A 12120-nucleotide genomic window follows, 5' to 3' on the forward strand; every position below is an offset into this window, starting at 1 on the left:
CATATCTGTAAAGATGTCAGGTCATTTATGGCACATTATTCACAAACAAATGGATGCAAAAGAAAATGTAGGTTTGGGACATGCAGGCCTTAAAGAAGGAGTCTAGATAGACACTAAGCAGATTTATAATTCAGCAGAATCCTATGATATTGTGCCATTCAAACTGATATCAGGGATGAGTTATGGGTGAATGTGTACCATGCGCCAACACAATCCGCCATCCCTACCACTTTCCCTGCTTGCAGAAAATGAATATATAAGGGAAGACAATTTCACTTACACGTCTCCCTATCATGAAGTGATTCAGTTTGATCTGAAACATTTCATTTGTTGATGGCGGACAAGGCTCTAATCATTATATCCTATAGTATCCCAGTCCAAAAAAGAGTGTTACCATTTTCATTCCAATTACTACAGAAAAAGGCTCTAGCAGCTGAACTACATGTTAAGCAGAATGAGATGGCAGTAACCAGTGATGCTATTTTAACAAGGGAATCGCAGGCGCCCTATAACCAGACCAGTCAATAGGTTGTCTATAGGATTCTGCTGAAGTCTCCAAACACTGTTCTCAGGCAAACCCCAGGCAGGATGCCTTTGCAGATAAGCTAGCACAGTAAGGACAGGGTTAAACCAACATTCCCATTGATAATTCACTACAGAAAAGGAGCTTCTTACTTGGAGGAGCATGACATTTTTTTAAAACCCGGGTTTCAAAGGTAGCAACATACAATGGGTGCATCTACATTATAGAAATAATCCAGTTTGACGCCACTTCTACTGTCATCCTACAGAATCCTGGGATTTTTAGTTTAGTGAGGCACCAGCACTCTTTGGCAGAGAAGGCTAACGACCACATAAAACTACAAATCCCATGTTTTCATAGGATGGAGCTGCAGCACTTAAAATGATGTCAAACTGCATTATTTCTACAGTGGAGATGCTTCCTGTATCATCAATTTATGAACAGTAGATTTATTTTGTTTTGGGGCTGATTCGGGATTACAATAAACTGACCTGGAGACTTTATATGTCTCTGGGATCTGATAGAAAATATTCCAGAAGAAACAAAATGTGTATGGATCTCTACAATAAAATCAGAAACAGAAACAAAATCTGCACCTTCCTCATATTTTTAATCAGTGTGGACATGTCCTAAAAGAGATCAGAAAGTCCCAGATTTTGTTCTTGTTCTTTCTGATTTTATTTTGGAGATCCGTAGACAATTTGTTTTTTGCCAACTTCTGGGATGTTCAGAGGCTTTTATACCCGTTCCCAAGGTTGGTTTATTTTAACTCAGTATCAAATCGGAACAAACTGGAGCAAAACCAGAGATATTTTCAATCTGTCTGGATACACCGTTAGCCTTTTGTAAACTGTCTCATGCTTTCAGTCTCATGTTTGAGCAAACGGTAAGAAAGAAATAAACTACATAGATAAATAGATTGATAGATAGATGCCAGATAGATAGATGGATGGATAGACAGAATTCAGTTTGAATGAGTCAAAAGGAATAACCCATTTAAAAACAAAAAGAAATCCTCTTAGTTGCACTCTTTTTACACCCAAAGTGAACCGAACTAAGAAAAAATAAGCCTGCCTTTTTAATAATCCACCCCCCTTTCCTTTGGTTGGTTTCGCTCTCGCATACACACAAATACACACACACACACCCCAAGCTTCATCCATTCCAATGGACAAAGTGGGGAAACATCATTAGGGAGGGGAAATAATTTAGTTTGATCATCAGCATCCAATGGTGGGAAACAAGAGGGAGGGTGAGAAAAACACGGAGAGTGAAGGACTAGCGGTTGAAGCTTAGGAAGGGTCAGTACAAAGCCACCATTCATGATGTCCAGGGCCATGGTTTCGCATTGAATTAAACAGACACAAAGAGCAAAGGCATTTTCATCCTCACCCTTTTCCCTCTTGCCATGAAAATTATCATATCTTCCTGGCCCTAGGAAACCTTCGGCATGAGAGAAAGAAAAACACAGACCATGGCCTGAGGTTCAAGAGGCTTTGTTTCGGGATGGGATTTATGTGCAAGAAACGGCACACAGCCTCAGGCCCCAGGTTTAAACAGAACTCGGCTATTATAAATCTCCTATTCCTTCTTCCATAGTCCCTTCCTATGTCTCAGGGTGACAGCAAACCAAAGTGTCCCTCCCCTTCATATGAAAAAAAGAAAGAAATTGAACAAAAATAGCTATTTATATTTTTCAAAGATATAACTGTGTTAGTCTGTAGAATCAGTATGTGGAGAAATCTTGTAGCACCTTTGAGACTAACCGAAAGAAACTGGCAGCATGAGTTTTCATAGACTTCAATGTCCTTCATCAGATGCATTTTGCATCCAAGGAAGTAGACTGAAGTCTACAAAGGTTCATGCTGCCAATATCTTTCTTTCAGTTAGTCTCAAAGTTGCAACAAGATCTCTTCACATACTATTTATATTTTTCTTAAAACTGACAAAGCAATACCCTCGCATCCAACCCCAGAATGGTGTGAGAGTATCTGAGGAGCAGGGAGGTGGAAAAGAAGATTTGATAAAGAAGAAAAGGACCAGACAACCACCAATGGGTCATGAAAATGAATTGATTGTGCGTCTATGACTCTGGAGACTAGGGTTCAAACCCTCTCTCGAGCATAAAAACCTACTGGTTGACGTTAGGTGAGTTACACTCTCTTAGCATCAAAGGTTGGCAATGGAAAACCTTCATTGAAGAAGCCTGCCAAGAAAACCCTGTGATAGGTTTGCCTTAGGATCATCATAAATAAAAAATGACGTGGAGGCACACAACAAAAACAACAACAACAATTGAAGCCTCCATCTTCAGAAGCAATATACCTCAAATGACCAGGATAGCAAAAAGATAGAAATATAAGCTTCCCAGAGGCATTCACCATGATACTTCTGGAGATAGGGCCTTTGATCCAACAAGGAGGGACAGAAGCTGCAGTTCTTACTACTGGTGGTACCATGGTTAAATTCTGGTATTGCAGCCACTACATTGTAAGTTTGAACCTAGAGGAGGGCTCCAAGGTCTACTCAGCCTTCCATCCTTTCATAGATCAGTAAAATGAGTGCCCAGCTTGTTGGGGGCAGTTGACTTACACATGGTAAACCGCTTAGGGAGTGGTAGTTCACTGATAAGCAGTATAGAAATGTACAGTCGCCCCTCCTTTCTCACAGACTTGAGATCTGCAGTTTTCAATATTCATGGAGGGGGGACCTCTGTTATTACCAATGGGGCATACCCCACAAGCACTCATGGGCATGCACCCCATTCAAGCCTATGGGGCTTGAATATTGGCGAGTCTCCATTTTCACGTGGGGGCCGGAATGGATCCCCCACAAAAACGGAGGGCCAACTGTACTTGCTATTGCTATTGCTACTACACGGTTATATAGAGAGAAATGCAACTGGGCTTTACTTCTGAGTTGGATTCCATGGAGAGACCCAGGTCAGACACTTGAAAAATACCTCCACTTATCGGCTGGATGGGAACTTCTCAAAAGTAACATGCTTAAAGGGGAAAGCGGCAACAAAGATCTCTTTGCTCTGGGTTAGAAAAGAGATAGGGAGGGGAGAAGCCAGCGAAGCACTAATTAGCGCTGGGCCCATCACCTCCCATTAATAGCTTGTCACTGTTTCCTTGATGTAGCTGAAGGCAAGGAAGCTGGGATGTGTGATGCTTACCTGTCTCTTTCTCATTAACAGACTGCAGAGTGAGAACAGACGTTTATTGCCTGCATCACAGACAGAGCATCACAGATACAGGCATTGCCCCTCTTGCTCAGTCTAATTATTGAACTGATTTCTCAAACAGGTGTAGGCCACTTAGCACACCTCTACGTCTGCACATAGGTAGCGGGGACAAGGGCGCATGTACATGTATCAACTAACCTCTTTTACTCGGACAGTTAAGAAACACTCACATTACTATGTCTACATTTTAAAAAATTGTCTTCTTCTAAAACAAAACCACACTCAGCCGCTTTGACATACAGACCACATATACCACTCATATCAGTATACTCCAACAATAACATTACATTACAATACAATGCGCCCACTTTGATGAAATACTAACCATTTTTTATTTATTGCTGGGTAGATTTTATTTGAGAAACATGGCGTGCTGTTTTAATGTTTAATGGTGGGTTTTTTTACTGTTTTTAATCTATGTTTTAATGTTGGTAGTATTTAATTATTTTTTTTAACTGTTGTAATCCATGTTTTAGCTCTTGTCTTTTTCTTTTCTTTACGTTGTAATATATTGTAAAACACCTTGAATCCCATTGTGGGAGAAAGGCGGGATATAAATCCTGGAAATTAAAATAAATACATACATAGATAATGAACATTACAGTCATCAATAAAGCAACTTGCATCCCTTATATACTTCTTCCTTCATATGCTTCTGATGTGATAATTGTCTGTTTTTGCACCTATGCTACTCTATAATTTGGATATCTCTTATCTACATCTAGAAATGTTCATTCTTCATTCTATAATGTTCTCATAAGCTAAACATTCGTTCATATGCTCCTCCTCTTTGTGCTTTTCTACTACGTCTACATTTGACACAACTCCTGCAATGGCCTATTTCCATTGGGGTAACATTATCTAGATATCAAATCTAGGATCTTTAAGTCTGATAGACCCCTGAACTGAAATCTCAGATAGGATAACTAAAAAGCCTAAGAAGCGTCATGCTTGTTTGATCTGTATACACTATTTGGATTTCTACTATCCTGGTGCAAGATGAAGTAAAAATATTAAACAGGGGGTAAAATCACCTCTCACCTTCAAGATCTTTCAAAAGCCACCTATGCCAAGCTTTAATGACAAATCTGCTTTATCAGTCGAGCAGCAGATGATCAATTAAACAAGCATTGTTTAAATGAATTGACATTCCTGCTGGACAAAGATGTGAACTGAACAGAAAATGCAGATAGCAAAGATTTACAAAATGAAAGGAAAAGCTTGTTTTATAAGATGCTTTCTCTTGCTTTAAAAAGCTGGATTTTTTTTTTCTTCCTGGCAACCATTGAAACACTAGTAAAAGTGCACTGGCATCAGTACATATATGTGAAACAGTAAAGAATATATATTCTGAACCTGAATTCGAACGGACACAAAGCTATTAAAGATGAGGTTTGTTATCTGCAGACGTATCAGAAAACACATTTAAGCATCTCTCAAATAAATTTTTTTTAGAAAGCCAAAATAAACCATGACTACTAACCTAGAAGAAATAAAAATAGGCCAGCAATTTTAATGAATATTCCTTTTTCGCCTACAAAGGGGATTTTCTTGTCATCGTATGCAAAACAGGCCCTGTTAATGAGATGCAAGAGAAGCAAATGCCTCCTAGTTCACTGGGCACTTCCACATGGCATGCTAATCCAGATGTGTGTTTTGTTGCACAAACATCTGGTCTTTGAATAGCACCTATATGATGCCATATGCCCTGATTATATCATAATCGTGTGCTCCAGGTCCAGGCAATAAATCTGAGGATGAGCAGTTTCACAATGAACACAAAATTCTCTTCAAAAAAGCGTGACAAAGCAAAATCCGAGGGGGAAAAGATATAAGAGCTGTTTGTCCAAGTCAACGGAGATCTTTCGCCTTCAACAAATGGGTGCCTGCCTCCCATTTTTGCCAGATTAAAGCTAGGTTTGGAAAAGAGATTCTGTGCATTTGATATTGCAAAATTATCCGTTTCACACCTCCCAAGACTTAAGAGACAAAATGCACCTTAATTTGGATATCTGAACAGTGTTTCTCAGAGAAATGAAGTGCATACAGAACCAGGCATACTGTTTCCAAATGTGAACAGTTAAAATGAATACAGTTTTTAAAATCCTGACTGCAGAAACATGCCTTATTCAATTGGAGGAATGCCCAGCAATATTTGAACATTAAAGAAAATGTGCAAATAAATGTTTACATTAAAAGAAATGCAAAGTCTCACATCTGGATAGAAACAAGGGCTATGCTGGGTACAGAACAGGGAAATATACAAAACTGTGTTTGAATTTGGGTTTTTACATCCCAGTGCCAATATGCTTCTATCAGTATGTCAAATAACATGCCTTCAATGATCTACTGAGTTTTCATCTCTCAGCTAATGAATAAATAACAGTACAGATTTTATACATATGCATATGGCAATCATTAGGATTACACCAAATTATGTTCTGGGAAGGATGTAGATGTGCTGCCTTAGGCATCACAATGTCTTCTGTCCAGTCTGGCTGCAGGGTTTGGAGAGGAGTCCTTGGGCAAGATGCCTTTGGGGGGAAATCCCTCCATTTCCCTTAAACAGTCCATTTGTTTTCTTTCTACATGTTTTCCACTATCACCACCACTAGAAGTCACAAGAAAAACTCAAGTGAGTAACCAGGTAATGAATTACAGACTGCAACCACACTGCGGAAATATTGTGGTTTGACACTGCTTTAACTGTCCTGACTCAGTGCTATGTAGAAACTCCATAGCATTGAACCAGGACAGTTAAAGCAATGTCACACCGGAATATTTCTGCAGCGTAGACGCAGCTATAGAATGCAGTCTTAGAGCTCCAAGGGACCACAAGGACCAGGTATTCCAACCCCCTGCTATGCATTAATAGACAACTAAAGCACTCCTTCCAATCTCTGTTTAAAGACCTCCAAAGAAGGAGAGCCCACCACCTGCTGAGGCTGTAATGATAACTGATGTCTCTGCCACTCCTATGTCTTGCTGATGCTTTCCCTCTGAGACAGACAGAATGAATAGGTGGACATGCACTGTGCGCCTTGGGAGGTGTCCAATGATACCAGCTCCATTTCTGTCTATCTCTAAAAGAGCGAGCATTTGGATGGGAGGCATCTAACACAGACAGCACTGCTGCCCCACATCACGGATGGAGCTATGTACAGTGACCTTTGGCATCTGCTGGGACTTGGTTCCAGGATACACACACACCCTGTGGATAGCAAAATCTGTGGACGCTCCAGTCTCATTGAATACAATGGCATAGTAAAATGGTGTCCCTTCTATAAAATGGAAAAAATCGAGGCTTTTTGGAATATATGTATTTTAAAAATATTTTCCAGCTGTGGATGCTTGAATCCATGGATTAAAAATCTGTGGTTACAGAAGGCTGATTGTATTTGTATCCACAGTGAAAGAATGAAGTCAAATAATCTGCTGATTTATGAAATCCCATTGGCCTCATTCTCTCTTTAAGACTAGCATGTCTATATTACAGAAAATGCAAAATCAACTGGCAGATTATCTGCTCTGTGCAGCTTTTATTGGCACAGGAGCTCTCAGTGGGGGCTAGACCTGGCAACCAGGGCCTGTTCTGCCCTTAGACCGAAAGGGCCATCTCTGGAAGTAGGTCCTGGGAAGATCAATGGTGACAAAGTATTGGAGGACAGAGGTATAGTGTGCCATATGACCTTCTCTGTGTCTCCCGCTGAGCCAGAATGCTATTACCATGGGCAGAAATAAGACACTGTCCCATAACCATTGGCACAGGATGATTTAACTGGTTGACTAGATGGAACAAGGTAGTGCAACATTTCTGTAACTCAGGTTACAAAAAGCTAGTTGCTGCATGCCTTCCAGTCCTTTCCAAGTTACGGCAACCCTTTCATGGGGTTTTCATGGCAAGTTTTGTTTGGAGGGGGTTTGCCATTGCCTTCCTCTGGTGCTCAGAGAATGCGATTTGCCCAGGATCACCCAGTGGGTCCCCCTGCAGAACAGGGATTCAAACCCCAGTCTGCTAGATTCCTAGTTCAGGACTCAAACCACTAGAAAATACATGTGAAGAAATGCCCCAAAGTGATAGAATAATACACATTTTTGGTCTCTTCATTGTAACATCTTAGGGCATCAGCATGTCTCATAATTCAGTCTTAGAGAATGATGCCATTGTGTTCTGTGCCTCAGGCAGCTTAATGTCCTGGACCAGCACTACTGACAACCTTTGGCTATAAAATTCATCATCACCTAATGTTTCCTCAGGCACACTCTTTTTCTGCCTTTTCCCACATCTCTCAGCTCTCCAGTTTTCTGGTTATTTATTTTCTGTTTAGGAGCCCAATGTTCACTTTGTAGTTCTTAGATTTCCCCATATATCTCCTCCTTCCACAGTCCCAACATACATGCCCTTTCACAAAGATATTGGGCTGTGAATATTCTGTAGCCATCAGCTTTGCTCCCCCATGAACTGGAGCACTCATGGAGAGCAGCCCAACCAGGTTTTGCTACTACAACAGGAATACAGTGCAATACAGATAGGAATGAAGATGATAATACACCTTTGCAGGCACTATGGATGATCTAAAAAGCCACAAATCTAGTTCTGTGCAAACATAGGGGGCTCTGAGCTTGCTTTTATTGAACAGCTAGTCTCCATGCTTCATAGAACTCTGCTTGTTAAAAATGACGGTAGGGATCCTTGAACGGGAAAGGTGGGATATAAACATTTTATTTATTTATTTGATAGCATCGGAAACTACTCAATAGCAACAAAATTCACCACATCCTACACCTTTTTGAATGTCTTATGTGTAATTGCATTGATCCCAACCATTATCTTGGGCTGTAAACACACACTGTCCCACATGACAGTTTCTCTCATTAGGGCCTTTATATATAATCCATACACAGTTTAACGCCTGGCTTTTAAGTGATTCACCGATCACAGAAATTGCATACACATTGCAAACCCCAGTGTAGATATATTTCTGAGGACACACTGAATTGATTTTTTTTCTTGATGCACCACCATTTACAATTTAACATTTAAAAAATGCCAACACTTTTAGAACGGATAGCCATTTTTAACATTTTGAAATTCTATTCCTCATCACCATTTTAAAATGCAAAATATTCTGTATGGCAGTAATTGTCACATCAGTGACTATTGTTGGAAGAAAACATGGCTGTTCCACCCTGAAAATCAAACTGTGAACCAGCTCTGAACCCAAAAAGAAAGGAAAGCAACATTTAAGCACTTGCTCCACCAAATTTTACCCAAGGAGCTGTCAGCCAACTTGTATGGAGAGACTCCAGAAAGGAAGGTCTTTCCTAGTCTTCAAAACCTTTGTTTCTCATCAGTGTCAGCAACTGATAAGGCAGAAATTGATCTGTAGTTATACTATTGGGCATATCATTTATCCTGTTGAACAGTTAAAACCTGCAACCTTAACATCATATAAATATGGCACTCCATGCATGCTATATATTCCAGAATTTAGTCATTATTGATGTTCCTTTGTGAGTGTCAATAACTCCACCAGAAACTTTGGAATGGTCCAAAGTAGGTTTTTAAAAGAAAAACTCCCTGTTTTCAAGGCTAATATTAACATACAGAAGGAAGGACAGCTATCAAGTCTTGATATGCATCTGAATTTTCAGATACTCAACAAAAATTGTGAGTGGCGGCCTTCACCGTCTTGGTAATAAATCAGTCTGGAGTGCACACATATTCTGTGTATGTGTGTGTCTATACATTTATGTATGCATGTGTACACATATATATGTGGAGAGGTTCATACCTAGATATATATATATATTGCATTTCAAATCCCAGTTCCCAACTGACTGCACAAATGGCTTTTTCAAATGTTAAGCAATCCCAGAAGAAGGATCAGATTACACACAAAGGCGCACATCCCACGTAGGCTCTAAAATAAGAATCGTATTTTGCAAAAGTACAGAACAGCCAGGCAGAGCAGTCTGTGTTCCTTATGGCCAAATGTTGGGAGTGCTCAGCAAGCTGGGGAGATATTTGCTGAACACTTTCCCCCTGAGCAACGAATAAGATAGTCTGTATAGCATTAATTGCCACTCTAAGTAACTTATTCCTACACCTTTTCTATTCCATAGGCGCATATTGCTACCACAGTTCCTACAGAAATCCACCAGAACGGGATAACTTGTTTTTAACATTAATAAGCTGCCTTGTGGCAAAGATTTCTCACTATGGCCAGTCAATAAAATCAGTTGTGTTTCTTCTTATTAATTTTATTTATCTGTTGTTGTGTGCCTTCAAACTGTTTCCAACTTATGGCGACCCTATCACACGATTTTCTTGGTAAGATTTGTTCTGAGGACATTTGCCGCTGCCTTTTCCCCAAACAGGGAGTCAAGATGCCTCACGCATTTAAAAGATCACAATTAAAAAGTCAACATTAAAACTGAACAAAACTTTAAAACAGAGTTCTAAAGCTTCCTTGGACTTATTGCTTATGTTATCATTTAGTTGTGCTGGCCAAATGGCCGTAATAAAGTTATTATTATTATTATCATTTAGTAAATTACTTTGGAGTCTCCAAGTGGATTCCATTCTTTTCGCCACTAGTTTCAAAGCTATCAGATTATGATCAGATGTAATATTAGTTAAAATATCCATAGACTGTAGTAACAGTAATAATTGTTTTATTGCTATAAATAAATCCTTGGAAAAGAATCGGGGACCTCTGGGAAAAAAGCATATACTCTAGTTTGGTCATACTTATGTCTCCAAACATCCAACATGGAAAATTCCTCCAATAGACTAAAAAAAGATTTTGGAAGTTTACCTTGATTTTTCCTAATGTTTTTTTCCCTTTAAATTTGAGGCTTTATCCAAATCACGCATGGTCATTACTTCTGCAGAATGGAGATGCTGAGAGATGTACTCCAAAAGAATTAACTATTCCAAGCTTTGTATTTCATTTACTTATAGCAGTTCTCCAAGATCTCTGGAAGAGCCACTTTCCCATTATGAGAAAGAGATGGGAAAGGAAAAGATCCATTCATTCATTCTGGGACTGAACCAGTCACATTCTGCTTCATCAGCCTGAGATCGAAGACATTTTGCTGTCTGAAGTGAAGGACAAGATGGTACCTACCTCCATTTCGATATAGTGAAGCTGACTATGCTGCCATTAAGATCTTATTCCAGTTAGTCAGTACCCTTTTCCATACCCGAAGGCAGCAGGTAAAGATAGCAGAGGCAGCTGTGTTTCCTAGCCCCATGTTTTCTCTCCTTGCCTCTCAGGAACTGTTTAATTTCTGCTTCATTATAAGGCCAGCCCTGTCTCAAGCTGATCTTGAAAGTTCTCTGTATGGGGCTAGTTCAAAGAAAGACTGGTACTTTGCACAGCAATCCATGGGATGGGGATGATGAAAGAAAAGGGAGAATTAGAAAGAGTAAAAAGGAGAAAGTGGACTAGGGCTGCATCTGCCCTGCAGAAATAATCCAGTTTGGCACCACTTTAACTGCCATGGCTCAATCCAGTTTAGCACTACTTTAACTGCCATGGCTCAATGCTATGGAATTCTGGGACCTGTAGTTTGTTGTGGCAACAGAGCTCTCAGACAAGGAAGGTTAAATGTCTCACAAAACCCCGACTCCAAGAATTCCATAGCACTGGGCCATTGCAACTAAAGTGGTGTCAAACTGGGTTATTTCTGCAGTGCGGATACAATCTCTGTCCCAGTTTGGGCACTTGACATACTCACTATTGGTTTAGGGGCTGTCCACTCCAGCACCCAACCCTGATTGATCCTGAGATGGAGCAAAGTCCTCAACAGGGTGGAAAATGCACCTAACCATATAATACATGAAAAGCATACACATTACCACTGAGTTACAGAGCCTCCTTTTCAGACACTTGAGTGAATCCAGCAATATGAGTAACCATAATTAATAGCCAGACTTCTCACAGGGAATGGGAACAGCCAGAATTTGCACAGGGCTTGGAATCATGCAGCCCTCCAGATGTTGGACTGCAGCAAACAGCACTCTTTACTGCCAGCTGTCCTGGGTAAGGCTGCTGAGGCTTGCAGTCAAACAAGATCTGAATTATTGTTGAGTTTATTTTATTCTTTATCTGAGCTACTTTGGGTCACACTCAGGAAGAAAAGTGGCATACAAATGAAAGGATATAAATTAAATAAACTGAATACATAAGGTTTTCAAGTGTGAACAGAGCTGGAAAACACCAGATTATACTCCACTGTTCCTCATGATTAACAGTTCAGATTAGAGCATGGGAAAAGTTACTTTTTTGGCCTACAACTCCAGAAACCCACAGACCTAGGGCAATCCCCTCTAATCTTACTC

General features: G+C 40.0%; 1 long non-coding RNA gene across 2 annotated transcripts in view; it reads right to left on the reverse strand.

Annotated features, from left to right (window-relative positions):
- LOC121933004 overlaps window positions 1–12120 on the reverse strand; it is a 152843-nt gene that overhangs the window by 36221 nt on the left and 104502 nt on the right. The gene's annotated exons all lie outside the window — the stretch shown is intronic.

The sequence above is a fragment of the Sceloporus undulatus genome, chromosome 6, assembly GCF_019175285.1.
Source record: "Sceloporus undulatus isolate JIND9_A2432 ecotype Alabama chromosome 6, SceUnd_v1.1, whole genome shotgun sequence".
Taxonomy (NCBI): Eukaryota; Metazoa; Chordata; class Lepidosauria; order Squamata; family Phrynosomatidae; genus Sceloporus; species Sceloporus undulatus.